General features: G+C 37.8%; 1 long non-coding RNA gene across 1 annotated transcript in view; it reads right to left on the reverse strand.

Annotated features, from left to right (window-relative positions):
• LOC125485024 overlaps window positions 1-9,023 on the reverse strand; it is a 118,950-nt gene extending 109,927 nt beyond the window's left edge. Inside the window, exon 1 of the long non-coding RNA XR_007263802.1 lies at window positions 8,787-9,023. This is a non-coding gene — a long non-coding RNA (uncharacterized LOC125485024). The remainder of the gene's footprint in view (window positions 1-8,786) is intronic.
• Window positions 9,024-11,102: the final 2,079 nt, after the last annotated feature.

The following is an 11,102-nucleotide window of genomic DNA, read 5'->3' on the forward strand; positions in this document are numbered from 1 at the left end:
TTCAATTTTATTGATAAAATGTATTTTTTATTGAGGTAACAGAGGCGCAATGAGGCTAATGCAGTTGACGTGGGTTAAATGGGCTTCAAAAAGTGTTTGATGAAATGGCATACAATCAGCTCATCAGCAAGGTTAAAGCCAATAGAATAAAAAAATACTGGGACAGCTCAAATATGAAGTGGATTGCGTTACAGGGAATTGACAGCAATGGTGAATGGCAGTTTTTCAAACTGGAGAAAATTTCATAAGTGTTTTATAATGGGATTTTATTTATAAATTGGTACTATGACAACTGCCTTTTTTTATCCATAGTAATGATCTGGACTTTTCAAAATGTGCAGATGATGCAAAGCTCGGAAGTGTTATGAACTGCAAAGAGGACAGAGATAAAGCTTCACAGGAGGTAGACAAGATGGATCAGTGGCAGTTAAAATTTTATGCAGAGGAGTGTGATGTGATACAGTTTGGTCTGAAGAGGAGAGGTAGTGCAAAACAAAGGGTATAATTCTAAAGGCGTGCAAAAGCAGAGATACCAGGGAAGGCATGTACAGAAATTGTTGAATGTGGAGTGCAGGTGAAAAATTGTTTCACAAAGCACACAGGATCCTGAGCTTTATAAATAAAGGAATGGAATACAAAAGTAAACAAATTATAATGAAGCTTAATAAACCACTGGTTGGTCTCTATTGAACTAATAAGTCCAGTCTGGACACCACATTTTAGTAAAGATGTGAAGACTTTTAAAGGGTTGCAAAAAGATTTATGAGATTGGTTCCATGGATGAGGGACTTCAGTTACATGGATCAATTGTAGAAGTTGTGCCTCTATATTATCCTGGGAGAAGTAAAGGTTGAGAGGAGATTTGACAGATGTGTTCAAAATCATGAATGGTCTAGACAGAATAAACAGAAACTGTTCCAACTGGCACAAGGGTCAAGAACAAAAAAGGACACTAAATTATGATGAGTAATAAAGGAATCAAAGACAACAGGGGGAGAACCCTTCTTACACAGTCCGGAATATACACCCTGATATTTAAAACAGAATTAGATAATATTCTGAAAAAAATACATTTCCAGAGCTAAAGCAAAAAGGTGGATCAATGCGATTAGCTGAGTTGTCCTTCTAGAAAGTTGGTAGAGATATGCTGCACTGAATGACTTCGTTCTGTGCTGTGATGATTTGTGTGTTCTGTATGCCTAGTATGTCTTAGAGCAATTGCAGTGATGGTAATCTAAACACTCACATTCAGACACAAGGGGAGGTGAGATACTTCCTCTGTCCAGTATGTCCCTACAATTAATTCACTTCATTGTTCCAATTATGAGATTGTTATGATTTTGTACTGTCTTTAATGAAAAATGGCAGGGATTATGTGATCTGTTCTGAACTATGCCTGGCTGCAAATCTGGGTAGTTTGGCTGTTAAAGATTAAAGAAGATTTAGATTGTTTTACTGGCTAATAAAGGTGCAAGGAATTCATATTTGTAGACAATTGCCAAAAAAAAACATGCTGCTGTGCAGACGGTGCGTCTTCAAGATCCATGGAAATGTTAAAAACATCAGGCATTAAAACATTATACTTTGAACTGTACATTTGATCTCAGGATAAGATAAAATTCTGGGCTAAAGGATAGTTAATTATCATTCCTACCCGAATATAATGTAATGCATGTAATTTATATTGCCGTACTGATGAACTTACAGATGGCAAGGAACCAGTAGAAGCCATTATGATATTGGGTTACAAGCTTACCTAAGACATCACAGCCAGAAATCAACGGCGGTCCAAAAATCTTTAGGTTCACTATGCAAGAATGGGGATGAGAGCTCATGCTCAGCATGAAAAGTCTAAAAACTCAGGAGTTTATAGTCAATGAGATAGTAAGAACTGCTGATGCTGGAGTCTGTGATAACACAGTGTGGAGCTGGAGGAGCACAGCAGGCCAGGCAGCATCAGAGGAGCAGGAAAGCTGACGTTTCGGGTCGGGACCCTTCTTCAGAAATGGGGGAGGGGGAAGAGAGCTCTGAAATGAATAGAGAGAGGAGGGGTGGGGCAGGGGAAGGTAGGTGAGATGGTGATAGGTAAGTGCAGGTAGGCAGAGGTGGTGATTGGTCACTGAGGTAGGAGGAGCAGATAGGTGGGAGAGAAGATGGACAGATTGTGTCAGGTCAAGGAGGCAGGGATGAGAGGGAGGTTTGGTCACGGGATGAGGTCGGAGATGGGGAGATTTTGAAACTGGTAAAGTCCATATTGAAGCCATTGGGTTGTGGACTCCCAAGGCGGAATATGAGATGATACTCCTCCAGTTTTCGGGTGACGTCATTGTAAAACTGGAGGAGGGTTTGATGCTGAGGTTAGGGTTGGAGCAGAGGGCTGCATGTTCTGTGGGGGATGAGGTTGGAGTGAGTGAGAGGGGTGGAGAGGTTGAGGCGATCGATGTCGTGACAGCAGTTGGAGATGAAGAGGTTGAGGGAGGGTAGGAGGCCTTGGGGTGGTGTCCAGAAGGATGAGGTGTGTTGGAGGCAGGAGAAGGGGTATGTAGAGGGAGGGGTTAGACTTACAGTTAAAGAAATAGACAATAGTGCTTTTAGTTAGTTCATTAGACTTAACATCTTAAAATGTTAAGTCTTGTTGGGTCATCTGTTTAACTATTAACTGGAAATTTGAATTTTCTTAACCATAAAGATGCTATTCATTGTAACAATGCTCTGCACTTTGTATAGTATTCAGCTACATCAGCTTTCCTGCACCAAGGACAGCATCAATATCAGTAGGCACAACTATTGCCAATCACAAGCTGTTAACTGATAGTTAGCAGCTTTGAAATACAGTGTGGATATGGCTTGAATTGCAGCAGTGGTCTACTTAAAAAGGATGGGTGCTAACAATATTTGAGGTATTAATATCAGCTGTCTCCTCATACATGAAATATTAACTCTTGTACATACCGTGCAATTGTCCAATTGTATTAAGAATTGGTCAACTCAAAACAATTTTAGCTTGATCCATAGCTTTCATGAAACAAAATTTCTTGCATGTGTGGTTCATAAAGCTGAATCAAAATAATATCTTGGTGAACTGAAAATTAGTCTGAAGCACTAAAGATTTTTTTTTATTCACTGGTGAGACACGAGTATTGCTGGCTGGCCAGCATTTATTACTTGTCCCTAGTTGCCCTTGATGAGACTTCATAGGAATTGGTGCAATTGAGTAACTTGTGAGTCCATTTCAGAGTCAACCACATTGCTGCAGGTCTGGAGTTACATGTAGCCAGACCAGGCGAGGATGGCAAATTTTCTTCTCTGAAGGACATTAGTGAACAGATGGGTTTTGTACCAATTGGCAGTGGTATCATGGTCATTGTTATATTCTTAATTCCAGTTATTTATTGAATTTCAAATTCCACCATCTGCTGTGGTGGAGCTCAAACTCGTGTTCCCAGTGCATCAACTGCTTTCTGGATTAATAGTTTAGCAATAATACCACTAGGCCATTGTTTCCCCATTGTACAGTTTCAAAATCAAAGCGTTCTTAAAAAAAATTGCAAAGTCACAATGCAGCTTTTATTTTGTTGTCATAATACTAAATTAAAGCGATAAGGCTTAAACTTACACCCATCTAAAGGAATGTACAGACTTCATATTGAAATATGAAGGAACATATTTTCAATCATATGCAGATAAATTGCTGCAAATTTCAACAAGATTGCAATACCAATCATTTGTTTCTCATTAAGTAATGCACAGTTTATGTTAGTTATGTGACAGTCATCGTTACAAAAGCAGACACAAAATCTAAAGAATTGCAGAAAACACATTAGCAAATTGTGAAGGTCAATGGAAAAATGTCATTTTCAAACATGCATTACCAAAACGCACTGGATCCTTGGGTAATGATAATTCATAAATTCATAAGGGACAACATTGTCCCAATATCAAAGATATTAAAAAAAATTGATGTACCATATTCCAAATTATGCAACTATGTCTCTTGCAACATTTTTTGCCCTGGAACTACAACAAACTACTAACATTAGGATAATTTGCAACTGAGCTGGGAGTCACCAAAGGCTTGGAAATTAAATCTAATTAAATAGTATTTTACATTCTTTACTAGTATTATCTATGATAATATTCAGTCTTACAACATTTATCAAATGTGCTATGCATTTCATCAAGAAATTTTCCAAAGAATTGTAACAGAAGGCTTTCACGTTTACCTACAAAAACTTGTACTACAGCGAGGGATGTTCTGTGGGAAAGAGGAATTAACTGGAGGACTGACAGTTTATTCCATAACAATGCTTTTTCCTGTCACAATTCTCTCAGGTTACAGGTCCAGTTGCAACAGTAAAACAAACTTGAATCAACTAAGTTGAATCAACTGAATGATTACAATTTTGGCACCATTGATTTCCAAACATTCCCACATTCAAGTGAGGACATGGTCATTTGAATTTCACCAGAAGACACTTGCTACCTACAGTGCTGATGAGGGGTGTAAACCCAAAACGTTGACTTTTCTGCTCCTCTGATGCTGTCTGACCTGCTGTGCTCCTCCAGCTCCACACTGTATTGAAATTGAATATATTATCATTTTAGTATAGGTTTACAGACAGCATGGTGGAGCATCACTTCATTGAAATCCCATACTTAGAGATCATGGTCCTGATCAGTCTATTGTTGATAATCATCAAGCAGAGGTGGGTGTTTGATCCTCAGAAGGGGTAATTGCATTTGATTGCATTCACTTAATACTTAATGGCTAAATTTAGTGACCTTTGCTAAAGGTAAAATGAGGTAGGGAGGAACACGTTGGTTATTTGCCCAATGAATTGTGCTGTTTGGTGCGGCAACATGCCGAAATGGGGTAAGGGGGAGTTTAAATAAAAACCTTCTTAAAAGAAGGAATTTTGCAATCAGAAGGTACATATACCAGTATGACTCCTCACTATAATGTAATGCTAACAGAAACAGTGTATATTGACTGTAGGTTAATTCTGGAATTCATTACGTAACCATACAGAAGTGGGTGGAACTGGTAATCTTCTGCATCATCAATCCCTCTTTATATCCTGTCAATGTGTTAGTGTAGACAGTGAATTTGTTCTTTGTACTTTGTTCTTGAACAATCTATGAAATCCATTGTTTATCTTCAGTTATGTCACAGAATACTTTTAATAATATCTACTAAATGAGCAAATTATCTGTTGTATTTTAACAAGTTTCCCTATTTCTGTAAACCACAACTCATTGTTAATTCAATAGTCTGCACTGTCCTCCAGTACATTATGCAAATGGACATTCCTCTAGTGTGACTGTAATTAGTAAGTGTTGGCATTTGGTTGAGGGAGTTATCAGTGCAAGCCTGATCCTGCTCACAGATATGACAAGCATGCACTGTCCAGCAGGAGCCAGTGGATAGTAAGAGAGTTTGAATGCCATTCCCTCCTTTGCTGGGGTGGGGGTGGTGGGGAAGAAAAGGACAAGTTGTCGGAAATCATAGCAGCTCCACTTCTTGCTACCTGAAATCAACAAAACTTAGATCAGGCCCAGTACAGAGTGTGGAACCTTTCTGGTTTCGTATGACTTTGTACATTTAACAACAAATCCGTTTTTTTTACTGCACGGTTTGAAACACTCTATTTAAATCTGAGAAAGTAATCATTTTCCCTTGTAGATCAACCAACCCTAGCAATGTGGATAAGAGAGACTTCTAATTACATCCTGTGTCCCATTCTGAACTATTAATTTGCAATAGCACCAGATAGGTCACTTTACACTACGGTACTAAACTGTTATTTTAACTTACCACACCTCTTTAAAAATTGGCTGAAATATAACTATTACTGCCTTTAGGCATCAAAACAATCTTTTCACCAACAGCAGGAAGAATTAGTTACACACAATATAAATCAACCATTTCCCCACCCTAATGTGGTGCTTCTTAGATTACATCATCAAAAATGGGGGCAGGAGATGAGGTATCCCAGTGAATTCCTATTGGGAAACCAATGGCTTTAGCTTGTTTCCCCACGCACCTGCAGCACTGTATTGGGGCACAACAATTTTAACTGTCAGACTTCATTGACATGTGCTAGTCCTAGTGGACAGAAAGTAGTTGCCAATCTCTACAGGATCAAGCAGTCATTGGCTGACTATCAGTAAAGTATGATGAAGGGCTTCTGTGTGGGTTTCATGAGGAACAAGCAGGAAGCCTAGAAATGGGAGGCTTAATTTGCCATAATAAAACTACTCAATTCAAAGTTAAAATTTGATGGCATCAAACTTGAAACAACACTTCTGAATTAGTGACTCAACAGCTTTGTGCAGTTGGCTTATCTGCCTGTTCGAAGTCATGTATTAAAATTGACAGAGATAGTAGGAACTGCAGATGCTGGAGAATCTGAGATAACAAGGTGTAGAGCTGGATGAATACAGCAGGCCAAGCAATTTTCTGAAGAAGGGTCTAGGCCTGAAACGTCAGCTTTCCTGCACCTCTGATGCTGCTTGGCCTGCTGTGTTCATCCAGCTCTACAACTTGTTATCTCTATTAAAATTGACAATTGTGTTATCTAGGTAGTTTTATTGATGAAAAAGTATCTCAGAGTAACTTAACTATCCAACTAGTTAAAAACTCCACAACAATCTTATTTTTATTATCAAATACTTTTGTGACAAAACAACAACTACATTCTTCCACACCTGAGCCAGTGCAATATTATTTTGTACAACAATACATGGATATTTTGCCTGTAATTTTATGAGCACATTAGACAAATTAATCTAAGGCAGCATGTATTTTTCCATGCGATGCTTTTTCTTTGAGGTATTTTTAACAAGATAACTGGAATTATCTTCAGTAAGTGTGCCTGGATAGGTTTCTATACAGTGGTGTAATGTTGAAGCTGTATTCTTTAAAAAAAAAGACTGAGAATTCATGATAACTGGAAGTTTGGATCCATAGTTCAGAATGTAGTTGCCATTTGTTTACTCTCAACAACTAAGTATGTACACTAATGTTACAAAACAGTAAAGGAAGTTCATGCAAGTCAGAATGAACTTATCACATTCAATTTTGCAATTTACATGTTATGGTTCACTGGCCAGCAGGCACGAATAATGTTATGTTTCTTTAAATCTGACAATAGAACATTTAGTTCCATGATTCATCAATTTATTGGAGGCTACTGTACAGTCTTAGGTCTGGAATATGAATTCTGAAATAGTTAAAAATTTTAACCATAGCAGTCATCCTTTTTTTTCCATTTTCACAGAATCTGCCCAAAATATAGCCATAATATTTTCTCCTTATTTGGTTTAGGGACTTATTCCAGGCACGTGAGCATTCACAACAGTACACAAAAACAAAATTTGCTGGAAAAGCTCAGCAGGTCTGGCAGCATCTGTGAAGAAAGCATCAGAGTTAACGTTTCGGGTCCGGTGACCCTTCCTCAGAATTCACCGGACCCAAAATGTTAACTCTGATGTTTTCTTCAAAGATGCTGCCAGACCTGCTGAGCTTTTCCAGCGACTTCTGTTTTTGCTCCTGATTTACAGCATCCACAGTTCTTTTGGTTTTTATTCTCAAAAGTACCATCATAATGTCAAAATGAACCAACTTGCAAGGTGCATAACAGTACCACTAATAATACGCCAGAATGTGAAGCAGCACAATTATAACTTTATTCACAGCAAAAGGACATGAACCACGTTTGGTTTTATTTTGAAGATGTGAGCAAACATAGACATCTTTTAACACAGTAAAATTGATCAATTATACAGTGTAGATAAATGGAATCCATCTGCTAAGTACATCATCCTAAAACAACTGCGATTATTCAGGTTAATTGTTAAATTCAACTTATTTTTATGCCATATCAAGATGGGATTCCACCTCAAATAAGAATTCCATAAGAAATGATTTCCACAGATAAATCTTTTTTTACTGAGCAGAATATAGATGATCCCCTGCTACCCACCTCTTCCTAATCAAGTTCACTAGATCTCAATCCCTATGATTGGTTTCTCAAAGCTTATTTCATAAGCTTGTACATGCTGCACATCCCTCTCATTTGGAGGAAAGTATTGAAAAATCGCAAAAGGCATTACATCAGGAATTGAACACAGCCCGCAGCCGTCACATTATTATCTATCACAGGAGAAAACGTGTGCGCTGTAAGCATCTGAGGACGTGGATTGCTTGAGTTTATGAATTCAAGTGCATGTTCAGAAATAGTTTTCAGTGGACAGCTTTTACTTTGTAACTGGATAATGATATTTTGTTTCTGAAGTTGTATTTTTATTTATATTACAGCATAACTGTATAGCTCAGAAATGTAGGTATAATCAGGTCTGTTGGATGTAAATGCAACAGTAAAGCATTTACTCGCAAATGTTAAATTGCAAGAATTTCCTTGTTCTGTCCACAACCTTCTGCATTGCTGCTTAAACCATGCAGCTAACCAGACTGTATGTAATATTTTAAGTTAGGCTACTGTTCACTTATAAATAATAACTTTGATTCTTTATATATCTTCAATTTTGATTGTGCTGTTTTATTCCACAGCTCTGTCATTACCTTAGACATAATTCTGGGTCTGACACATCTCCTACAGATTTAAAAACTTACAACAGAACAGTGAAAGCAGAAATGAAAACAGCTTTACATTTGAGAGGTTTGGAAAAAGAAATTATATTAAAATGGCCAAAGTGCCTTAGCAGATCTGAAACTTTCCAACATTCCACGGCAAAACTAAAATAACTATGAAAGAATCTCTCACCTGGTGTTTTCTGTCACTTCAAGCATAATGCTGTCCTACTAGCCTTAGCTTATTTGCAAATCTTTACGCAGATCCTCAGTCCTTTAAGATTCATTAAAATCCAGTCCTGCACCAGGGAGAAACAGTGCCGTGGAAGAACAATTTAGACATTGCTGTAAGGGCTCTTGTCTTTCATTACTAAGACTAGAAGGCTGGTCAATTCCAGTCGAGTTTCTAACTGACTCAAACCTGGCTAGATTGCAGACACACCTGTGAAGACGTTACCGAGGTCGGATAATATATTGTGTCAGAGGCATTAAGACCATGGATCGCATCTGCTGATGACATCATCTCATTACCATCTTACTGACAACACGGAATGCTTTTCAGTGATAGTATGCATTGTGCAGAGAAACACTGGCGTTTAAAGATAGAAATTTCGGATCATTCCAACTAGTTTTTTTTTTAATCTTCGAACTCAGAAGGTTATAAATTAATTTTTAAAAATCTTTATATAAATCAATCCTTTCAGTCTGCACACAGGAAAAGTTATGACTGATGAATCATCAGCTGCTGAAGCCAACAGTACAATTACTGACTAACTGCTGACATGGCCTAGCAGAAAAAAAAATGTGATTTACAATTGTTTATTCTTTGCAGCTTTATACAATTTGTTCCAAAACTTACAAGGATCCTTTGAAATTCTGTACAACCCTTGAATGGGCTGTAGCACAGATATTTTAGAAAGGAAAATTTTGTTTACACACACTGAGTTTATTTGGCTTGATTGCTAGCATTTATAGTTGCTCTTTATAAACAATTTGGGTCATTGGATTTGGGACACAATCCTTTATTTAGAAAATTGGTTCACGAGGAAGGATCAGTAACAATGAAAACTTTGAAGATAAAGCAAGATCATGTACCTGCTCACTACCAGGTACATTACACAATTGGGTGTACAATTTGCAGCACCAGAGAGGAAGATGAAAAATTGAGCAGGTAGAATTCAGGCATATTTAGTTCCCAGATTGCCTATCAGTCTTTTTTATATGCTTGAACACTTTTCCAGCTTTCACCTCACTAAAGGATTAGAGTACATACAAAAAATTTTAAATTAATATCTCGTTTTTAATTAGTAATAGGTTGAGGGATTATGGAGAGTGGGCAGGAAAATGGAGTTGAGGCCATGATGAGATCAGCCATAATACTGTAGTATTAAGTGGCTGAGCAGGCTCAAAAGACTGAATTGCTGACTCTTGCTCATAGTTCTTATGTTATAATTTCTCAGTTTATGACTCGGTATTACACTTTCTGCCTTTACAGGTCAGGGGAAGAATTACATGTGCTTGAGCTTGAAAAGAGGAACAAATTTTGCATGTTTTTTTTCTGCAATGCTTACAATATTTAGCATTGAATCAAACGTTTTTACAATGAAGGAAGAGATCAGTATTACTTGCTGTCTGAGGATTAGCTGTGGCTCAAGTGGTGGGTCTATTACTTCTGAGTCTGAAGGTTATGTCCCATTTTAGAGACTTAAGCACATAAACCTAGAATGATACTATTAAAAAGTACATTTCCAGAAGAGTATTCTTTCAGATGCAATGATCATAAGAAATAAAGCAGGAGTAAGCGTTTCAGCCTTCGAAGCATACTTTGCCATTCAAGATCATGGTTGATCTAATTATGGCCACTTTTTTCCTGTTCCCCCAAAACCCAAACCCCTTGTCAATCAAAGATCTGTCTCATCCAGTCTTAAATATATTTAATAACTTAGCCTCCATTCTAGCTGTGTAACAGAATTCAAAAGACCCTTTGAGAGAATAAATTCCTCCTTATCATCATCTTAAATGGATGACCTTTATCATTAAGCTGTGCTGTCTCTGGTTGATGTAAAATAAACTAGCCACTTGAGGAGATTTAAAAGCTGTGAATTGATTTTTGAATCACTTTTTTTCCCTCAACTTTTTTCTCACAGATGCTGCCAGACCTGCTGAGCTTTTCCAGCAACTTCTGTTTTCGTTCCTGATTTACAGTAGCCACGGTTCTTTCGGTTTTTCTTTCTTCTCACTATTAAGTTTACATTAATAAAAGCAGTGTTAGACAATTCAACTTTTTTAATAGCATCTCCATGTGCTCCATGGTGGATACTGGGTGAGTGACTATGGAGGTCATTGGAGCCATGTTGGGTTGGGTTGGGTGGGGTGGGGTGGGGTGGGTGCAGCAGCAGGGATAAGTTGACATTGTTATGGTATGGAGCTTATGAGGACCCCTGAGGGTGGGTGGGTGACAAGAAATGGCGTTAGGTGACATGGAAGTTATGAGTCGTCACAGGGTGGG

The sequence above is a fragment of the Rhincodon typus genome, chromosome 15 (genome assembly GCF_021869965.1).
Source record: "Rhincodon typus isolate 14 chromosome 15, sRhiTyp1.1, whole genome shotgun sequence".
Classification (NCBI taxonomy): domain Eukaryota; kingdom Metazoa; phylum Chordata; class Chondrichthyes; order Orectolobiformes; family Rhincodontidae; genus Rhincodon; species Rhincodon typus.